We start from the raw sequence: 22,973 nt of genomic DNA on the forward strand, positions 1-22,973 counted from the left end.
ACAAGGACCAAATATATCTGGGCACAGGGTCTTTTCTGAGACTGACACTCAACCAAGGACCATCTATGGATATAACCTAGAACTTCTGCTCGGAGGTGGCCTGTGCTAGCTCAGTAACCAAGTAGTTTTCCAAAGTAAGGGGAACACGGACTATTTCTAACAGGATCTCAAGGGCAGACTGTTTGACACCCCCCTCCCCCCCAGGGGAGGAGCAGTCTGTTAGGCCACAGAGGAGGACTTTGCAGCCAGCCCTGAAGATACCTGGTAAAACAGGGTCAGATGAAAGGGGAGGAGGTCCTCCCCTATCAGGGGACTTGGAAAGGGGCAGGGAGGAGACCAGGGAGGGAGTGTGGGGTTGGGGAGAAAATGAGGGAGCGGGATACAGCTGGGACACAGAGTTAACAAAATGTAACTAAAAGAAAAAATAAATAAATAAAATATATATCAAGTTCTTCATAACTAAAAAAAAAAAAAAAGAAGAAGCATTTCATTGAATTATTATTACTTATTTACTTATCTATTTTTGGTCAGTTGAGCTTGGTTATACTGTAGGTCTCTGAGCCATCCAGCTTCCTGTTCCTGATCATCCAGCCAAAATTTGGCATTGGCTCCCTTTCATGGTTTAGGCCTCAAGTTAGGCCACTTTGACTAGCACCATTTGTTGAAGATGCTTTCTTTTTTCCAATGTGTATTTCTGGCTTCTTTAAAAAAAAAATCAGGTGTTCATAGGTATATAAATTTATGTCTGTTCTTCAATTCAATTTGATTGATCAACATGTCTGTTTTTATGCCTATACCATGTGGTTTTTATTGCTATAGTGTGTAATGCAGCTTGAAATCAGGAATGTTGATATCTCCAAAAGTTCTTTTATTGTTCAGGATTGTTTTAGCTATCCTGGATTTTTTGTTTGTTCATTTGTTTGTTTGTTTCTTTTTTCTATAAGAAGTTGAGTATTGTTCTTTCAATGTTTATAATGAATTGTGTTGGAATTTTAATGGGAGGTTTTGTTGAATTTATAGATTGCTTTTGCTTTTGGTTGGAGGGCCATTTTTACTACATTAATTCTAGTGATCCATGAACATGAGAGATCTTTCCATATTCTCATATCTTCTTCAATTTCATTTCTCAAAGACTTGAAATTTTTAATCATACAAATCTTTCATTTCTTTGGTTAGAGTTGCCTCAAGATATTTTATATTATTTGAGGCTATTTTGAAAGGTATTATAATTTCTTCCTCTGTCTGCACTTGTATATAAGAGGGCTACTGATTTTTTTTTTTTGAGTTAATGTTGTATCCAGCCACTTTGCTGAAAGTGGTTATCAGCCATAAGAATTCTCTGGTAGATTTTTTTGTGGTCACTTATTTATACTAGTACATCATCTGCAAATAATGATACTTTGATTTCTTCTTTTCCAATTTGTATCCTCTTGGTTTCCTTCAGCTATATTATTGCTCTAGGTAAAACTTCAAGTCCTGCATTGTAGAGATATGGTGAGAGTGAACAGCCTTGTCTTATTTCTGATTTTAGTGGAATTGCTTTGAGTTTCTCTCTATTTATGTTGATACTGGCAATAGACTTACTGTATATTGTCTGTATTATGCTAAAGTATGTTGCTCAGATCCTTAATCCACCCTCCCAATACTTTTCTTTTTATCATGAATAGGTATGGATTTTGTCAAGGGCTTTTTTGACATCTAGTAAGATAATCATGTGGGGCTTTTTCTTTCAGTTCGTTAATATGGTAGATTATATTTACAGATTTTCATATGATGAACCATTCCCACATCTCTGGGATGAAGCCTCCTTGATCATAGTGGATAATCTTTTTGATATGTTCTTAGATTCATTTTGTAAGTATTTTATTAAGTAGTATGACATCTATCTTCAAACCAAGAAGTTGGTTTAAAATTGTTTTTCTTTGTGGAACCATAGTGTGGTTTGGGTATTGGGGTGATTGTGGCTTCAATAAAACAAATTGGTCAATATTCCTTTTGTTTCTGTTTTGTGGTATTATTTGAGAAGCATTGGCATTAATTTTTTGAAATTTTGGTAGAATTCTGTTCTAAAACCATCTTGCCCTTGGCTTTTTTTTTTTAATCATAGTGAATACTTCATTTCATTAGGGGATATGTTGAATACTAATATTTCATTAGGGGATATGTTGACCTTCACAACCTATTAAGTTTTCTGATCTTGATTTAACTTTGTTAAATGGTATCTTTGGAAAAAATTATTGTCATTTTTTTTAAGATTTTCCAATTGTGTGGAGTACAGGTTTTTAAAATATGGCCTACTGATTCTATGGATTTTCTTTGTGTCTATTGTTATCTATGGATTTCTTTTGTGTCTATTGTTATATCTCCCTTTTCATTTCTGATTTTTGCAATTGGATATTACCTCTCTGTCTTTTAGTTAATTTGGTTAAGGGTTTGTCTACCTTATTAATTTTCTCAAAGAACCAACTCTTTTTTTCCATTGATTTTTTTTGTATTGTTTTCTTTCTCTGTATTGTATTGTTCTCAGCCTTTAGCTTGATTATTTCTTGCCATCTACTCCTCTTGACTATGTTTGATTCTTTTTCTTCTAGAGCTTTTGGGTGTGCTGTTAAGTTTCTCATATGAGATCTTTCCAGTTTCTTTATGTAGGCACTTAGTGCTATAAACTTTTCTCTTGGCAATACTTTCGTTGTGTCCCATAAGTTTGGATATGTGGTGCCATCATGTTCATTGAATTTTAAGAAGTCTTCAATCTCCTTCTTTATTTCTGCCCTGACTTGGTAGTCATTCAGAAGAGAGTTGTTCAGTTTCCATGTGTTTGCAGGCTTTCCATTGTTGAAACACAGCTTTAATCAATGATAGTCTGCTACGATGTGGGAAGTTATTTAAATTTTTGGTATTTATGGAGACTTGCTTTGTAACTGAGTATGTGGTCAGTTTTGGAGAAAGTTCCATTAGATAGAGAAAAGAAGGTATATTCTTTTTTGTTTGGGTGGAATGTTCTGTAGATATGTTATGACCATTTTGTTTCTAATGTCTGTTAGCTCCAGTATTTTCAATTTATTTTTGTATGGATGACCTCTTTGTTGGTGAGAGCACGGTATTAAAGTCTCTCCCCATCAATGAATGAGGGTCAATGTGTGATTTAAGCTTTAGTAATGTTTCTTTTACAAATGTGGGTGCCCTTTCATTCAGGGCTAGAGGTTAGAAATTGTAAGATAATCTTGGTGAATTTTTTCCTTGATGAATATGAAGTGTGTTTCTTCATCTTTTTGATTAATTTTGGGTTGAAGTTTATTTTGTCAGATATTAGAATGGTCATACCAGCTTGCTTCTTAAGTCCATTTGTTAGAAAAAATATTTTCCATACCTTTCCTCTGAGGTAATGTCTATCTTTGATGCGGAGATATGTTTCTTATATACAACAGAAGCTTGGATTCTGGTTTCCAATCCATTCTTTTAGTCTGTACAAATATTTCCTTTAGAAGTTTTTGGTGAGGAGGTTTCTGTTGGTGACTTCTCTAAATTTTTAACTATACATCCCCTATTTTTTTCTCTGAGAACTCTTTGAAAGAAATTATAAGAGGAAAAATGTGGCAGTTAGAATCTCTGCTCAAGTTGCTTATATTTTGTTATAAAAGGTGATTATGGTTTCCATAGGTTGGCAAATTTGGAGGCAGTGAAACACTTCTGCTGTAAGTGTATTTCAGGATCAAGTCAATATTTCCTGATTGGATATTGAGTGTGAGAGAAAGAAGAGTCAAGTTTGAAAAGGAATCAAAGGTCTTATAAATGAGAACCATGAATCTACTATTAATACAGGAAAACAAACTATAGAGGATGTAAATTTGGGATGATGAATAAGATTTCAACTCAGTTGTTTCCATGTCATCTTTACTAGACATCAAATAGAAGTTTGGAATATGTGAGTTTGAAGTTCAAGGCAGAAATCTGTATTTCTCAGTTATTTACATGTAGATGATATTTAAAGATATGAATCTGGATAAGGTCACAGTTGCAGACTCAGCATGTGAAAAGTGGAAGCAAAAGAATCATCTTGTGCTTTAGACTAGACTGAACTACAGAGTGAGGTTCCATCTCAAGGAAAGAAAAGAAAGCATGTACCATGTGAAAGAAGGATCAAGAACTGAGCATTGTAATGTCAGAAAAAAAATGTTAGTGAAATCAGCAAAGGAGATGGACAAGTGTGTCCATGGTGGCTAGCAGGAAAGCATGGCAGGTATGGTACCATTGGCTACAAGTAAGAAAAAATGTGCAAAGGGAAACTCTCTCTGTAATGTGCTCCTAAATTAAATATATGGATGATAAAAAAGCAAGTATTTTTTTTTCTCCTAATGAATAAGTCACTGTATTTTCTTGAAACATCAAAGATGGTGTTTGATTGTGTTAATTTGGGGTTTAAATGGGCAAACATACAAAATTTTTGTTATAGCTATTTATTTTTAAATTGCTTTTAAAAATTGATTATTAGCACATATTCACCACATACTTTAATGGTGTTCGGTACGGTGTTCCATACATGCCTACACTGTGTACTGACTAAATCCAGATACTCTTTTTCTACAGCCATTATCATTATTTCCAGACTTAAGTAATACTTTATTGATGTGAGGTAAAATGTTTCAGTCTCTGTTTATGGTATCGACAGAGTATGTCAGTACTGGCTTCTGGTGAACACTGATTTCACTGGAGATAACTATTGGTGATCTTGACATGGCCAAGTTTGGTTAAAGAGTGGTAGTAAGTACCATGCATGGAGATAACCTAGAACCCCTGCACAGATGTAGCCCATGGCAGTTCAGTGTCCAAGTGGGTTACATAGTAATGGGAAGAGGGCTGATTCTGACATAAACTGATTGGCCTGCTCTTTGATCACCTCCCCCTGAGGTGGGAGCAGCCTTACCAGCCACAGAAGAGGACAGTGTAGCCATTCCTGGTGAGATCTGGTAGACTAAGATCAGAAGGAAGGAGAGGGGTCCTCCCCTATCAGTGGACTTGGGGAGGGGCATGTGTGAAGAAGTGGGAGGGAAGGTAAGTTTAGGAGGGAAGGAGGGTGGGGTTTATGGGGGATACAAAGTGAATAAAGTGTAATTAAAAAAAATAAAAATTAATAAAAAAGAGTGGTAGTGAGTGATTAGCTGTTTGAATTAAGTTTAAATGTTTGAAATTATCTGGAACTATCAAGGAAACTGTTCTTAAATAAGAAGAAAAATTAGAATTTTTCTTCTAAATTTGAGAGACAGATTGGCTGTGAGTGGGTGAGTAGGGCAAAGACAATTGTTCTGAGATGTGCAGTAGTCACAATCTGTAAAATTAATATTGATAAAATAGAAAATTGAGGTTTGGAATGGGATATATTTAGGTATAATATATACAAGATTTACAGTTTTTTTACCAAAAAGTAAAATATCTCAATATTTTATGTCATTTATAAATAATGCAAATAATTTTAATATTGTTAAAATTATTACTGTTGATAGATAATAACATTTTGGGGTTAAATATATTGTTAAAATTGGTATTACCTGAGTTTTAAGTGTTTTTAAGACGTGTATGCATACGAGAATACTGAAAGTTATATCACGTTTTTCACAGACAATTGTTTGTCTGGGCAGTCATGTAATAGATGATAATTCACCTTTGTAATCAACTTGATTAGATTTTGAATTACCTGAAATACACCACTGGGTGCGTCTGTATGTGCATTTGAAAAAGACATTTAATTGAGGGGAGCCTTCTCTGAATATGAGTGGCACTATGTCCCATACACGAGGGTCCCAGATTAAAAACAGAAGTAAAAGGTAAAGAAAAGCAAGCTGAGCACCAAGCTGAGCTTGTTCCTCTGCTTCTTCACTGGGGACACAAGTCACCAGACACTTCAAGCTTGTCTCACAATGCCCCACCATAACTGTCTCTGTTCTCTCAAACCATGAACTAGAGTAAGTTCTTCCTTAAGTTGTTTCTGTCAGGTATTTTGCAATACAATGAGAAAAGTAACTAACCCTTCACTTGGGGGTTACCAAAAGCACTTGAAGTGTGGCATGCAGCTCAGAGCAGAATACTTACCTAAAATGTTCAAGCTTCTCTTGGGTGTTGGTCTAGTGCTATGTATTTTAATGCTAATTACTGGCCACCAAGATCTGGGCCCTGCACATTCTCACTTATACCTGTCCTTGTTGTGTAAACCTTGCTGCACATAATTTAAAGCTGATTGGTTAGTAAAAAATGCTGAAGCTCCAGATTTGGCAGAGGAAAAAGAGGTGTAGTTTGAGGGTCTCAGGTGGGGTGGGACTTGATGGGGCGGGGTGGGGCGGGATGATGGGGTGGAGAGGGGGTGGGGAGGGGAAGGTGGGGAGGTAGGGTTGAGGGCCTACAAGGAGAAAAGAGAAAACAGGACTGAAAGACTAAGAGGAGGAGAAAGAGGAAGAGGAGGAGCAGGAGGAGGAAATGGACTAGCTCCATGGGTTAGCATGGGGAAGGAACACATGGCCAGATCAGCTTAGATAGAGGAAATAGAGGACCTTAATAAGTATTTTGCAATCATGGATGGAAGGTAGCTCGAGATTGGAGCTGGGAGGTAAAGTTAATTTAGAGGGTTAATATCTACAATTCCCCAGCTAAAGGCTATTTTACAAAATACAACAGGTGTCTGTGTCTTTATTTGATTGATAGATGGTTGGATTGTTCTGCCCAGTTCACGAACCCCAAAAGACCAGGAATAAACAGACTCCACTGTAAATACATGAGGTTCTTTTTACAAGCTGCAGCTTGGGCCCACACACCCCCACCGCCAAAACGGTGGGAGCCCAGCGCCCCATGCCCAGGTTAGTTGGGTGATTTAAAGATTCTGGTCCATCCCAGCATGCCCAAGGCATGGGCGATTCCTGCCTGGTAAGCATCTATTGGTCAAAATGCTACATTTTTAATCGATTGCCTATAGGAAGGTTCCCAGGCCATTAATGATCTGGTGTCCCTCCCTAGGGGGATGGTCCAGTTTCCTAGCAACTGTATCTCTAGTGGGTGGGGAAAGAATGCAGTAAGGCGGTCTTTCCCCTCAGGGCATTACTAGACTTCTTTACCTACCTACTTCAGATCTTAATAATAGCTGCTAATTTATCTTTCGGTCTCTCAGGATAACACCACCATAATAATTATAGCCTAATAATAAACATTTATAAGGCCATACAATTTAAATTTATCACAACAAGTTTCTGTATTTGGACCCCAATTCTACTCAAACACACAATAATGAACTAAACAACCATGTCATACCCATTGCAGGAAAGACCAAAAAGTAAGGAATCCAAATATATTAAGACACCAGAAGAGGGAGAAAGCAGGGAACAGGCCATTTTTTCTAGCCTCACAGAAACCAATTGAACTTTATAATAGTGTTAATTCGTATGAAGTTGCATACATTTAGCTCAGTTTAGTATATGAATGCACACGTGTAAAGCACCATGACAGGTTTTCTGAATATTTTGTTATTAATGTTTTTAATTTTATTCTGTGGCACTTAAAGCTTGATGGGTAAATAATTTTTACTAGAAATTCCTTAATATGGTCTTTATGTAACTGTCTGTAGACAGTTAATGAATGCCCTTAAAGAAATGGTTTCATTGCATATTCAGTAACTAGATAATTACTTAAGGAGAAAAGGAAACAGCTGTGTTTTGGTCTTACCAAATATATTGAATTTTATTCAAATATCTCAAGTGAAATGAAGTCTAAAGTTCATTTGATGGAGGATAATTTAGTTTCAGTTTCAAGCTTATGTATATTTAAGAAGAAGCCCGACCCATAAATTCATGTGCTACAAGTGTATACTTTAGTGAATTAAGTATTCACTAAAGTTTCTGTTATCTGAGCAAGACCTGACAGTCTAGAAGCTGCAAAAGTCATCTGAGGAGGATTGCTCATCCACATAAGAATGTCTCGATTTTCTAGAAGATTCGTAAACCATCTAAAGAGACTTGCTTACCTTTTTTTCCTCTAACAGAAACTCTCATTTGTAAAACCAACACAGCTTGAAAACCTTTGTCACAATGCTAACCTACATTGCCTTAATAGTTAGCTGTGTCCGACATGTCTTCACCAGGTATTGTAAACATAATTTGGAAGGTTGGTTTATCATTATTTACAAACAAAACAAGACAAAAACAAAAAAAAAAAAAACCTAAGCCTTATGAGAATAACTTCTAATTTAAGTAGATTTGAAAAATTCAAAGTCTCCTTACAAGTACTTCCACCATGAATTAGTGATAATAATGGATTAGTTTCTTCACTTTTGTTGACTGTGTCAACAAAAAGCTGCCGCATGAGTGTTCAGAGTGTTGACACAGTGTTGACTGTGTCAAATAGTGTTCATCAACATATCTAGATTTTACAGTGGGCTTTCGTAACAACAATCAGCTTTACCCAATGAACTTCATAGAGGACAAAGGGGCATCAGGTAGGACTACAGATCCTGACAGAAAAGCTGAGGAATTTTCCCTGGCTTTGAACTGAATGGCCATTTCCCCATTTGTATTTCTTAGTCTTTTCTGATCCTAAGTTGGGAAGCTGGTGTGACCAGTTTATGTGCCCTTCCTTTACTGTGTGCTTAGAATTAACAGTGTGAAAGAAAGACACTGTAAGATTCCAGAACATGTGCATCTCAGCTTGTTCTGTGCCCAGATGCAGGAAATAAGTAATTTGGGGGTTCCCCTCCCACTTTTGAACTCAGGGTGAGATGTCTTCACAGTTGGCAGTGATCTCTAAACTAGTACATATTTGGCAGAAGTTTCTTCTACATGACTTAGTTTCTATGTCAGAAGACATACAGGTTTTATATTCATGTGGAAAAAGACTCGCCAGTCTCCTTCATAGCAGATGAATTATGTGCTGAAGTGTAGACTGAACAGCACGGTTTATCTTCTTCAAGCTTTCACCACAACTCATTGCAACTCAATTCTTAATTCTTACAGCACATTATTCTTTGTTGAAAATGTGCCCAGAGCCATATGCATTGTATTTCTTGAATTAAGGAATAAACAAACAGTGAGATCTTCAAAGTGAACAGATGTCATAGTTTTATATTCTTTATTTATCAGTGAACTGACGACTGCTCCATCTTTCTGAGTCCTGGCAGAACATCAGCCTGGCTTCTGGTGATGGCTTACAAGCAGGATTGCACATGTTTACACAGCTCTTGTGGAAATGTGTGAAGGATGGTCTGTGGTTCTGCTGTCAGAAACAGATAGCTCAGGCACATGATCGGTTTTTTATGCTGTCAGCACCCAGGTTGGCTTCCCCTGTGCAGAGCAGAACAGATGATGTGGTTTCATTTGACATCTTCTCCTTCAGATTGAGATCCTGCTTCTTTACTCCTAATTCAACACACAAGGCAGGCAGGATGGCTATTCTCTTTTACTTCAATTTGATCCAACCTGGATTCACTTTCATTATAGACATAGCAACTGCAAACCTTTTATAGGTGTCTACTTTTCCTAGAGTATAAGCAAAGATGTGTCCCTCAAGAGTTCATGAGTAGCCTTCAGTGATTGTACCTTTCTCTAAGCCTGAGCCTGTGTGTACGAACAAAAGAGCCGATCCAGCACTCATTGGCTCTGAACACTCATGCGGCAGCTTTTTGTCTGTGCTGTTTTGGTTTTCAGTTGGGTGCTATCCTAGCACCTAGAGCGCTGAGTGAAAGCTAACCTTTCCACTTAACTCAGCAAAAGGGGCAACTTTGCCTGGGCAGATGGCACTGTGCATTGGCGTGTGGAATCTGTTTCCATGTCAGTGGGCATTGTGGATGTGCAGAAGCAGTTTCAGATAGATTAGAAAATAAAACAGGAAGCAATAGGTTGTGCTCCTTTGGTTTATATGTTTTCATTGAAGAAATTGTTTGTTAGCCATCATGTTGAATAAAACATCAGGCAGAAAGGAAATTTTTAAAATGACTGTATTTTCTAATCTTTTGTCTGCCGATAGTCAGCTCTATAATGTCTCTGGACTTTAGTTCTATCACATACAACGAAGGTTTCATTTAATATTAAAACCCATAAATCAGTTGCTTAAACCCTATTTCTTTAAGATATAAAGTTAAGCATGTTATACAAAAACTAAGAAACCATTAGGAATATTTGAAAGCCCAGAAATAGAGGTCACTTTGTATAACTCAGCATTTCTGAATTGTATTTGATTGTGGAATATCTTATCATTTAAATGTTAGAATATGGTTCAGATCATTGTTTAAATAATTCATAATTCCCAAAGTTCAGTTTTTATGGATTTTATGGATATTTCCTTTTCACCACTGAGTCTTAGTAACACTTGTTCATTTTTTGTCATTTAAAATATTTTCTTGCTTGCTAAATATCTTTTATATCAGAAATGAGTGAAAATGGTCTATAAATAAAATACCTGTAGTATTCACATTCTATAATTATATTATTGTTCTCATAAAACTTTATTTTTAATGTTTTTCACTTAACTGATTTTTTTTTCAAATTCATATACTTTACAATCACTGATTTTGTCATTTGATCCTTGAGTGAAAAAAGTACATGAAGTCCAGGAAATAGCCATTAAATTTAGAACTAAAAGTTGAAATCTGTTATTCTTTTTGTTTACCTTACTGAGTTTTATTCTATGCAAGTGATTAACATTATCTGAGCACTCTAAAATGAAGCAAGATGACTTCTACATAACACTCCAGACAAATCACATTGATGATTACCCATGCTGAGCTATAGGCAAAGCTCACAGTTGATGCAGTGAAATTTGGAAGAGCATGAGGGGTTGATGGGATATTGTGTGGTATAAAAAGTGTCACTTAATCACAGTATTCCCTGTAGTGACATGGGAAGAACAAGAAAAACATTTAGACACATAAATCATACCAGATGTCATATAACTGTGTTACCTCAAAATGGTTCCAGCAAAAACTTGGCTGCTACCATACTGTGGTCACCTCACAAGCTAAAGATTTGTCTGATTTCCAACTAAGTTTTGACACTGATTTCTGCAGTGGTACACAACCCCCTCTAGACTCTTTACATCTGTACACCTGCTCTCTGAAGTTGACCACCTAATTATTCTGCAATAGATAATGAACGGACCAAGAATACTTAATTATACTCTCCATTTCTGTTTCAGAAAATGCTCATTTTTCTATTTGAGGGTGAAAAACTGCCCAATTTGTTCATGAAGTGTTTTTTAAGTGTTCTTAAAGACAGTCTAAATTATAAATTTTCCCTAGATCCCAATAATAAAAACAACTAACTTTTTTTTAGTCCTTACTATAGCCAGGGTAACATCCTAATAATTTTCTATGAATTTTATCCTGTAATTGTCAAGTCAGTACTGAGGTTGCTTTATAAATAATAAAAATTAAGATTAATTCATACAGGTGGCCACAGAATTGGAATTTAACTGTTTCTTTTCTAACTAAATCTCTAGCATCTGACTGTTGCTTTTGTAGGTTTCTATATCAAGAAAAAAAGTTTCGGCACTTATTTCCAAAATGCCAAGCAAATTTTTCTATCATTCGATTAATACAGTGCTCCTTTTTTTTTTCACAAAGGAGATTCAATTTAGGAAATATCAGCATCAACTTCAATAATAAATCCATATATGTGTATATTATACATTAATATTATATTATTCCACATTAATGTATTAGTATATTATATATTAATATGCTTTCACATGTGCCATGCATATGACAATAAGAGGCATTTGTTAGATTAAAAAAAAAATCAATATTCAAAGAGCCAGACATGAGTTCATGTCAGAGATGGTCCCTGTTCCTATTATTGGAGAACCCTCTTGATGAGACCTGATAGACTAAGGTCAGATGGAAGGGGGATAGGACCTACCCTATCATTGGACTGGGGGAGGGGCATAGGAGAAGAAGAGGCAAGAAAGGTGGGATTGGGAGGAAATAGAGGATGGGGCTACAGCTGGGATACAAAGTGAAAAATACACTGTAATTAATAAAAAAAAATAAAAAAGTAAAAAACCAAAAAACAAAAAAATCAGTATTCAAGGAAATTAAACTTATTTTTCCCTTTCATTACATTTGCATGGAAAACATTTGAATTGAAGCAAGTTGAACTCCACTTTTTAGTAATTCAGAGTTCAGTTATAATGATTTATGTGATTTAAAATATATGCTCATCCTATTTCACCTCTTTTTACTGATTTCCCCTGGGACAAGTTGATGTGAGTGTATTTACCACTGGGGCTGATTCACAATATAGCTGCCATAAAGTTTGGTTAAGGACAACCCTGTAGAACAGCTCATAGTGTTTTAATGCATACCTATTATTGCGAAAGGGATTCGTGATTTGGCTTATAGGTTCGTTTGTTTTTTAATCACTTTTAGGTAGAAAGGTAAAGTTGATATTTGTAAAGTTTGCAGAGAGGAGAGGCTGAAATAAATTCTATCATGCTAGAAATATCCCTCTCATAAATTCCAGGAAAAACAGGAAAAAAGATAAGCATTCAGGACAACATCCAAGACTACAATGATGATCTAGTACAGTAAACAGAGTTAAGCTTTGATAGACTTCAGCTGGCAGAACACCCAGATCTTAGTGTATAAAGGAGACAACTAAAATAAGTGTGAAACATTGTTTATCTACCATCAAAAACAGTACATCTGTTTAGCCAATATGTAAGACTAATTCTCAGACCACTACCAAAAGGTACTAAATTTTATCCAGTTAATTCAAACTTACTCCTCCATTTTGAAAATGCACAGCAACTCAAGAAGTGCCATAAAGTCAGAATATGAGTAAGCATAAGGAAAAGAATATTGTTGTGCCTTTGTTTTATAAATTCTGTTTTCAATAGGAATAGATCTGGGGTAGGTTGGTAGATTTATGTTTTTTCCAGGTGATTAGTATCTACTGTGTAAATCTGCTACATTTTCTTTATCTAGTTATTCATCAGTTGGGGACCATTTGACTGCTTCCATTTCCTAGCTATTGTGAGTAGTGTGGCAATGAACATGAATCCCTGAAGTAGGACATACAGTCCTTTAATGGTACTGTCTTTGTCTCTAGATGCTTTTTGTGTTAGGGTCTAGTATTACATTTTTGCTTTAATGATTCATTTATTATTGTATTTGTGCTGATTGCAACTGCATTATGTATAAGTTACTATGTATCTTGTTATTTCTGAACTATTGAATTGTTCAAGGCATAAAAGAGTAACAGAAGTTAGGTTGGCAATATGAGCAGAGGGGTGAGCACAAAGCATACATTAGTTTGAAGCCTTTGTAACATGTTTATCATGTAATGTTCCTCTTACTCTCCCTCCATGTTATCTGTGGCCTCCTAGCTGCAGGAATTACACTGTTGCATATAGCTCAAATCAAGTGCATTGTATTATCTACAAGCTAGCCAGAGGAACACACCCTAACTTAAACATGACTTATGTTACTTTCAAAATCATAGTTTCTTCCCTGGTATTTCTTTTAATTTTTATGTTGTTATCATCTATACTGAAACAAGAAAAGGACACACATATATGAATCAATATTATTTTTTTATTTTTATTTATTTCTTTTTTTTGTTGTTGTTGTTCTTTATTTGGAGGATACAGAGTATGAACTAAACACACGAACAATCTGTTAGTAATTCCTTATAATTTCTAACTACCTATTTTAGATGGTTTCCAAAACTAGATCTCCCTGTTGTTGTAATTAGACTCCACTATGGTTCTCTCAAGGAGTGTTGCCACCTTTAAATGTAGTTTTGAAGTATTAGCACTTTGACTTATATTTATAAGAAATTTATCAATTGGGGAATAGTAGACCAGTTATGCTAATATATATATATATATATATATATATATATATATATATATATATATTTGAGTATTTTAATCTGGACTACAGTCAACTCTTCCAATTATATGGTAATTTAAACAACTGGAAAGACACTCAGGAAATCCAGCCTCTCAGAAAACCTTGCTGTATTTCAGAGGTTCTCCTTAGCAGCAGAGATGCTTTGAAAGCAGCTGGGAGCACCAACGCTGTAAAACCCTAATGGCAATTACAGAGGAGGAAGTAGCAGAGACCAGACCCACATGGAGCCATTTTTTTTTCCTTTCAACTTTCTACTGTAATCTTGCACAGAAAAGTTAAAACCAGTTAACCTTGATTTCTTCATCTGTAACAAAGCTTTGTCTTAAGGAGCAAATTAAATAACAGACTGAAACACTCTGGAAAGGAGATGCGTTCTACAGATGTATGAACTAACACAGACATGGCAGAAATGCAGAAGTCTCTGGAGACTAAGATCCAGAGCAGGTGCTCCAGAAAATAGCAGCATTAGGTTGTCCTGCGCCTCAGCTTCAGCAGCAGATGCTCAACTGAAGGTCCAAACGTTTCCTGTCTAGTCTGCCTTTCTTTGTGAACCAGCAGTGTAAGACTGAGTACATCTTAGAGTTAATTCCTAGAACCGATAAAAACAAAATAATTAACCTGACTTATTCCCCATATAAATGGAACAGCTTCATTCCAGGACGATTGGTTCTTGGATTCTCCTGTGATGTTTTAGGATGAGCCTCTAACAAGCATCATGAAACAAAAACAGTGTCAGGCATAGCCTGAACTCTCCTGTTCTTACAATCATTCAGAGTTTAGCATTTAGATATAAAAGGAGTTATAACACAAAGTGCACCAAAATATCCAGCCTCCAGTAGCTTTGTTTTTAATCTACTTGCACAAATAGAGAAAGAAGCAGAGAGATCATGGTATGGAGGAAGACGATGCCTTCCTAATAGTGAGGAAATTGACAATAATTCACAAAGATGGAGACTTACAAAGTTGAAAAGGTCACTCTCCCAGCTGTGACAATAGCAGGCATTTGTTTCATACGGGAGCTAGGCTCAGTGTGACTGCTAGTATGTTCTCTGTATAAATCATTTTGACCTGTGTTGCTTCTTGTTTACAGTTGTTTCCTATCCTAATGTTGTCAGTATTTATAACTTCTGAAGTGAAAATTCCAGTATAATTTTAGTTTATTACTTTTGAAAGAAGAGTTTTACTTTTACCCTCCACCTTTTGATGTGGTATGTAAATTACAAGGCAACACAGAAGGTTTTACCAAGTTTTATAAATAAGACTTTTGGATTAGGTGAGTGGAAGTCTTTTGAGGATAAAACAGAATTAGAAGCTTTGCAGAGATGCCCACTTATTCCTAAGGTATTCAAATTTTAACACAATTCCAAGTTAATTTAAAACTCACAAAGGTAGCACTGAAAGGCATTAAGAGTTATTTCTGGTTAATGTCTCTGTGAAATGGATGCTCCTGCAACTGTAAACAGGACTTTGATTAGTTAAAACATGTTTCACCTTTATGTAAAGTAGCCCTTTTGGATAAGTATGACTAAGATGAAAATTGATTATCTTGATTATCAATTTTGGATTTGTTAAGGTTATTTTTATATAATTGCATTTGATTCTTGGTTTCTCTCTTAATCTGGCTATAAAACAAATTTGCTCTATATTAATTTGCTCTATTATATTCATTTAATAATAAGCTTCACAGCACAATCCTCAGCAGTATTAACTCTATTCTTAACCCTCTAAGGTATTTGGCTTCCTCCCAGCATGCACCCCCTGCATTCCTTGCACTTTGTAGCTTTCCTTGTTAAGCTCTCTCTCCCAATTCCTCCTGGACAGCTACTTAATCTTCTGATTTACTTACTCTTCTAACTGGCTGGCAGCAAGTCCAGCCCCATTCTCTCCCCTGCTCAGTGACTGGCTGCAAGTTAGTTTATTGTCATATTGCGACAGTTGGGGAGACAGGAGACTCTCAGAATATGGATTACAACCATATATGGGGGTGGGGGCAGTACAGAAATTAGCGTTTGAATTACACAGTAACCTTATGACTACAACATAGTGCTTCTGGATTTCATTTGAGTTTGTTTCTTTTAGCTTACAAATAATATTTTCAGTGAGAATTTCAGTTTTGTGTATGCTCTTTGGCAGCGATCAGAATAAAACAGATTTGGAGAAATAAGAAACTGAGAAATTCAATGCTAAATTAAAGGTCAAGGAGGACTCTTTGAATCAAAACAAAGAAATTTCAGAGAAATCCAGTCTGAAACACATAATAATACCAAAATAGGTAGTTCTTAGAGGAGGAAAATCCACAAAGGCTTGAAGAAATTACAAAATGGCAGCCCATTGAGATCCTGGGTAGAAAGGTTGTCCTATAGGCCAACACGGTCAGTTTAAATATTATGTATGAACTGTCAAGGTTCAATTAGAAGATGAATGTCTATATGCTAAAGTAAAAAAGGAAATCTTGTTTGGTGTTGTTTTGGAACAAGGTCATAGAGTGGCTAGTATACTCCATTATAAAGAGTTTGGAAAACTGAATTGTAGAGACCATGCCATATGTTCATATTCAGATGTACCACAAGTTCTGTATCCATTCCTCAACTGAGGGTCATCTGGGTTTTTTCCAGATTCTGGCTATTACAAATAAAGCTGCTATGAACATGGTTGAGCAAATGTCCTTGTTGTGTACTTGAGCATATTTTGGATATATGCCTAGTAGTGGTATAGCTGAATCTTGAGGAAGCACTATTTTTAACTGTCTGAGAAAGCACTAGATTGATTTCCAAAGTGGTTGTACCCTTTATATTCCCACCAGCAATAGAGAAGGGTTTCCCTTTCTCCACAACCTCTCCAGCATGTATTGTCACTTGAGTTTTTGATCTCAGCCATTCTCATGGGTGTAAGGTAAAATCTCAGGGTCGTTTTTATTTGCATTTCTCTGATGAAAAAGGATGTTGAGTATTTCTGTGTTTCTCTGCCATTCAATATTCCTCTATTGAGAATTCTTTCTTTATTTCTGTACCCCAGTTTTTGATTGGATTACTTGATTTGTTGCTTTTTAACTTCTTGAGTTATTTATGTATTCTGGATGTTAGTCCTCTGTCAGATACAGGGTTGATGAAGATCCTTTCCCAATCTGTGGGCTGTTGTTTTGTTCTGATAATAGTGTCCTTTAATTTTCAGAAGGTTTTCATTTTCATGAGGTCCCATTTATTGATTGTTGATCGCAGAGCCTGTGCTGTTGATCTTCTGTTCAGGAAGTTGTCTCCTGTGCCAATGAGTTCAAGGCTCTTCCCCACGTTTTCCTCTAATAGGTTAGGTGTGTCTAGTTTTCTATAGAGGTCTTTGATCCACTTGGATTTTAGTTTTATGCAGGGTGATAAATATAGATCTATTTTCATTTTTCTACCTGTAGACATCCAGTTAGACCTGTACCATTTGTTGAAGATGCTGTCTCTTTTCCATTGTATGGTTTTGGCTTCTTTGTTGAAAATCAGGTATCTGTAGGATGTGGGTTTATTTCTGGGTCTTCTGTTAGATTCCATTAATCCATCATTCTGTTTCTATGCCAAAACCATGCAGATTTTAGTATTGTTGCTCTATAGAACAGCTTGAGATCAGGGATGGAGATACCTCCAGAAGATCTTTTATTGTAGAGGATTGTTTTAGCAATTCTGGTTTTTTGTTTATTTGTTTTTTTTTTTTCCATATGAAATTGAGAATTGTTCTTTCAAGGCCTGTAAAGAATTGTGTTGGTATTTTGATGGGAATTGCATTGAATCTGTAGATTGCTTTTGGCATGATGGCCATTTTCACTATGTTAATCCTACCAATCCATGAGCATGGGAAATCTTTCCATTTCTTTCTTTAGAAACTTGAAGTTTTTTTCAAACAGATCATTCACTTGCTTGGTTAGAGTCACCCCAAGGTACTTTATGTCCTTTGTGGCTATTGTGAAGGGTGTTCTGCCCCTAATTTCTTTCTCAGTCCTTTTGTCTATTATATTCAGGAGGGCCACTGATTTTTTTGAGTTAATTTTGTATCCAGCCACTTTGCTGAAGGTGTTTATCAGCTGAAGGAGTTCTCCAATTGAATTTTGGGGTCACTAATGTATACTATCATATCCTCTGCAATCAATGATACTTATTCCTTTCTGTTCTCCTTTAGTTGTCTTATTTCTATAGATAGGACTTTAAGTACTATGTTGAAGAGATATGGCGAGAGTAGGTAGCCTCGCCTTGTCCCTGATTTCAGTGGGGTTGATTTAACTTTCTCTCCATTCAGTTTGATGTTAGCTATATTGTCTTTACTATGTTTAGGTAAGTGCCTTGTATCCCTGATCTCTCCAAGACTTCAAACATGAATGGGAGTTCAATTTTGTCAAATGCTTTTTCAGCATCTTAGGAGATGATCATGTGGTTTTTCTCCTTCAGTTTGTTTATATGGTAGATTACATTGATGGATTTCCATTTATTGAACCACCCTTGCATGCCTGGGATGAAACCTACTTAGTCATGGTGGATGATATCTTTCATGTGTTCTTGGATTCGGTTTGCAAGTATTTTATTGATATTTTTGCATCAATGTTCACAAGAGAGGTAGGTCTGAAGTTCTGTTTTTTGTTGGGTCTTTGTGTGGTTTAGGTATCAAGGTGACTGTGGCTTCACAGAATGAGTTTGGTAATATTCCTTCTGTTTCTATTTTATGGAACAGTTTGAAGAGAATTGGAGTTAGCTCTTCTTTGAAGGTGTGATAGAATTCTGCACTGAAACTATCTGGCCCGGGGCTTTTTCGGAAGAGAGACTGTTGATGACTACTTCTATTTCCTTGGTGGATATAGGAATATTCAGTCTATTTACCTGTTCTGAGACTGATACTCCAACCTAAGACCATATATGGTGATAACTTAGAACGCCTACTTAGATGTAGCCCATGACAACTCAGTATCCAAGTGTGTATCCTAGTAAGGGGAACAGAGACTGTCTTTGATGTGAACTCAGTGGCTGACTCCTTCATCACCTCCCCCTGAGTGGCGAGCAGCCTTTCCAGGCCACAGAGGAAGATAATGTAGCTAGTTCTGATGAGACCTGATAGGCTAGGATCAGATAGAAGGGGAGGAGGACCTCCCATATCAGTGGACTTGGAGAGGGTCATGGGAGGAGATGAGGGAGGGAGGGTGGAAATATTAGGGAATGATAGAGGCGGCTACAGCTGGGATCCAAATGAATAAACTATAATTAATATAAAAATAAAAGTAAAAACAAACAAATAAAAAAGATTTATTAAACTTTTCAGCACACAACCTCTAATTTAAAACGGTATGAGACAACCTTATAAATCCAGTTTGTTACTTGAGAAGAAAAATTTAAATAATTGTGTCTTATCATGGTCATAATTTTTCAGTAGAAATAAATAATTATTCAGATTATATCACCAATACTGTCCTTCTCCCCCATCTCCCTTCTTCCAAGGATCTATTCAGTTGAGTTTGATCTTAGAAAAATTTGCACAAGTAATTGAAAGCAAATCTGCTTGACAATACTACTAAAAGAAGAAATTAGACTTCTGGTTACATATTATCATCCAAACCTAGTCTAACAGAAAGTGTTGTTTTGTTGCTTTTGTTTGCTGCAAGTTGATTTGTCCGGATGAACAAAATAGAAACAATATACTTAGTATTAATATAATGAAACATTTGTTTGGAAAACAGAGGTGAATGGAGGCCTCATAGGAGCATTGTATTTCGAATGACTCATATTTTAAATGACTGCACTGTCAGACCAAGCAATACTGTCCCATGCTGTGATCAGCAAGAAGATGAAGTCCTCACCATCTGTGCCTTCTGGTCCAGAGTTTAAATTGCAATGTGAGCTTACTCAAGACCCTGCCAAAAAGACAGGGAGTTTGTACATTTTGCTTTCTTAAGCCAAAATAATATGGATTCTTGCATAATCTGGTTTATAAAAAGAAATAGTGTCTTGCCTTAATATTTTTTTCCGGGTGGCTTTACACAAGTTAGAGTGATCTGGGAACATGAACCTCAGTTGAGAAAATGTCTCCATCAGATGCATTGTAAGCAAGTCTATATGGCATTTTCTTGATTGATGATTGATGTGGGAGGACCTAAACCTGGTTGTTCTGGGTGAGACAAGAAAATAGGATAATTTAGTTCCAGTACAATTTTTATCTTTCTTGGGTTCTTCTTTGACCTATTAGTCATTCAGTAAAGAGTTTTTTAGTCTCCATGAGCTTTCATACTTACTGGAGATTTGTTTGCTGTAGTTTTAAATTTTACTGTGGTATGGTCAGACAGAAAACACAAAGTTATTCAGTCTTTCTAAGTCTGTTACACTTTGTTTTGTATCCTAGAATGTGGTCTATTTAATCAAGTTTCTGAGTGCTGCTGAGTAAAATGGATAGTCTTTGGACAGAACACATAGCAGTCTATTTGATATACAATGTCATTTAAGTCTGATGTTTTTCTGCTTAGTTTTTTGTCCAGGTGACCTGTTCTATTGGAGGGATTCTGGTAGTGATATCACCTGCTGTCACTGGGTTGATGTTATTTTGTACTGCTCAATCCAGTAGTATACTCTTTATGAAATTGGGTTTACCAGAATTTGGGACATACATGTTTAAGATGGTAATGTCAGCTTGATAGCATCAATTATGCTCATTGTATGTGTTAGCATTATTGGCGTCAGATTCCAATAACTTTGGATGCTCAAGGTGTCATAGGACTATCAAATTTTAAAGTTTTAGAAAATCCACCAAATGTTATCTTGTATTTTTTATCTAATGTCTTCTGGGAGGGTAAGTGAAATCTTCACAATATATGTTGAAGTTGTAATAGTACCGTAGATATTGGTGTTTATGTTAAGATAGACTGTAACACAATAAAACTGAAAGAACTGTTGCAGTAACTATTGTAAGCATGACAGAAGATAGGGCATATTTATCTCACCTGTCTGACTAAGTATCATTATTATATTATCTACTTTCCTACCTATCATCTACCTCTATGTCCATCATTTAATTTATCTATCTATCTATCTATCTATCTATCTATCTATCTATCTATCTATCTATCTATCATCATGTATCTGTCATCTCTCTTCTATTTATCTATTATCTATCCATCTTTTATATATCTATTATCTATCTTCTACCATCCATCAATCATCTATCTTCTTATCTATCCTGTATCTTATTACCTATCTAACATCTGTCATCATTCTAATCTGTCTATCATCAGTCCATTCATTGTCTATCTATATTTACTCCATTTCTCTAACACCTGCTCTATCTCTCTACCAATACCTATGAATGAGTGTGTGTATGAGATTCTTTAAATTGTGGTTTTTAAGTTCCTATCATTTCCCCTGGTTTCCTGAGGTAAAAGTATTTACATTTCAATTAATCAATCAAACAAACAAACATCAAAACCACTTCAATGTGAAAAACATTTATAGGAAGAGTAAATGATGTTTTTCTTAAAATAATCAATATATTCCATCCCATCTTCACTGTTCATGTTTGACAAGTATTGCTCTTACATCCTTTTATCATACAAGTCATGACTTCATCATGAACACAGTGATTATGTCCAGAGAAATATGTTTTAACTTTGTTTGCTTGTTTGTTTTGAGACAAGATTTTCTTTTTACAAAGCCCAAGTTGAGCTAAAATACACATGCATCCTCTCTCAGCCTCTGAAGTACTGATTATATGTTTGAGCCACCAAGCATAGTCAAACACGTGGCTCATTTAGAGAAATAGTTTATTAGCCACACAGTTCAGTCGTGGGTTTGTCCTTTATACAGAATTCTAAAAGATATATCTGATCTTCCCTTCTTTTGGAGGTCTTAACCATAGCAAACTTGTGTCTGTTTAAGATATTAGCTCCTTGTTCGAAGCCTTCCTTTTCTTTTTCCTATCTTAAGAATTGACTTCAACATAAAACCAGATACTCTAAATCAGTTGGAAAAAAAAGTGGGAAACAGCCTAGAACTCATTGGCACAGGAGACAACTTCCTGAACAGAACACCAACAGCACAGGCTCTAAGAGCAACAATCAATAAATGGGACCTCATGAAACTGAAAAGCTTCTGTAAAGCAAAAGACACTGTCATCAAAACAAATAGACAGCCTACAGATTGGGAAAGAATCTTCACCAACCCTTTATCTGACAGAGGGCTAATATCAAGTATATATAAAGAACTAAAGAAGCAGAAAAGCAACAAACCAAGTAATCCACTTAAAAAATGGGGAACAGAGCTAAACAGAGAATTCTCGAAAGAGGAACGTCGAATGGCAGAGAAACACTTAAAGAAATGCTCAACCTCATTAGCAATTAGGGAAATGCAAATCAAAACGACCCTGAGATTTCACCTTACACCCATCAGAATGGCCAAGATGAAAAACTCAAGTGATAGCACATGCTGGAGAGGTTGTGGAGAAAAGGGAACCCTCCTCCATTGCTGGTGGGAATGTAAACTGTTTCAACCACTCTGGAAGTCAATCTGGCGCTTTCTCAGACAACTAGGAGTAGTGCTACCTCAAGACCCAGCTATACCACTCCTAGGTATATACCCAAAATTTGCTCAAGTACACAACAAGGACATTTGTTCAACCATGTTCGTAGCAGCTTTATTTGTAATAGCCAGAACTTGGAAACAACCCAGATGTCCATCAACGGAGGAATGGATACAGAAATTGTGGTATTTTTACACAATGGAATACTACTCAGCAATCAAAAAGGAGGAAATCATGAAATTTGCAGGCAAGTGGTGGGATCTAGAAAAGATCATTCTGAGTGAAGTATCCCAGAAGGAGAAAGACAAACTTGGTATATACTCGCTTATATAGACCTACAAGACATGATAAACATAATGAAATCTACACACCTAAAGAAGATAATCAAGAAAGTGGACACAGGCGAAGGTGATTAATCCTCATTTAGAAAGACAAATGGGATGTGCATTGAACTTATGACAGGAGTCTACCACAAAAGGCATCTGAAAGACTCTACCTAGCAGTGTTTCAAAGCAGACACTAAGACTCATAACCAAACCCTCGGCAGAGTGCAGGGAATCATATGAAA

Source organism: Psammomys obesus, unplaced genomic scaffold (genome assembly GCF_907164565.1).
Source record: "Psammomys obesus unplaced genomic scaffold, mPsaObe1.curated_primary_1811, whole genome shotgun sequence".
NCBI lineage: Eukaryota > Metazoa > Chordata > Mammalia > Rodentia > Muridae > Psammomys > Psammomys obesus.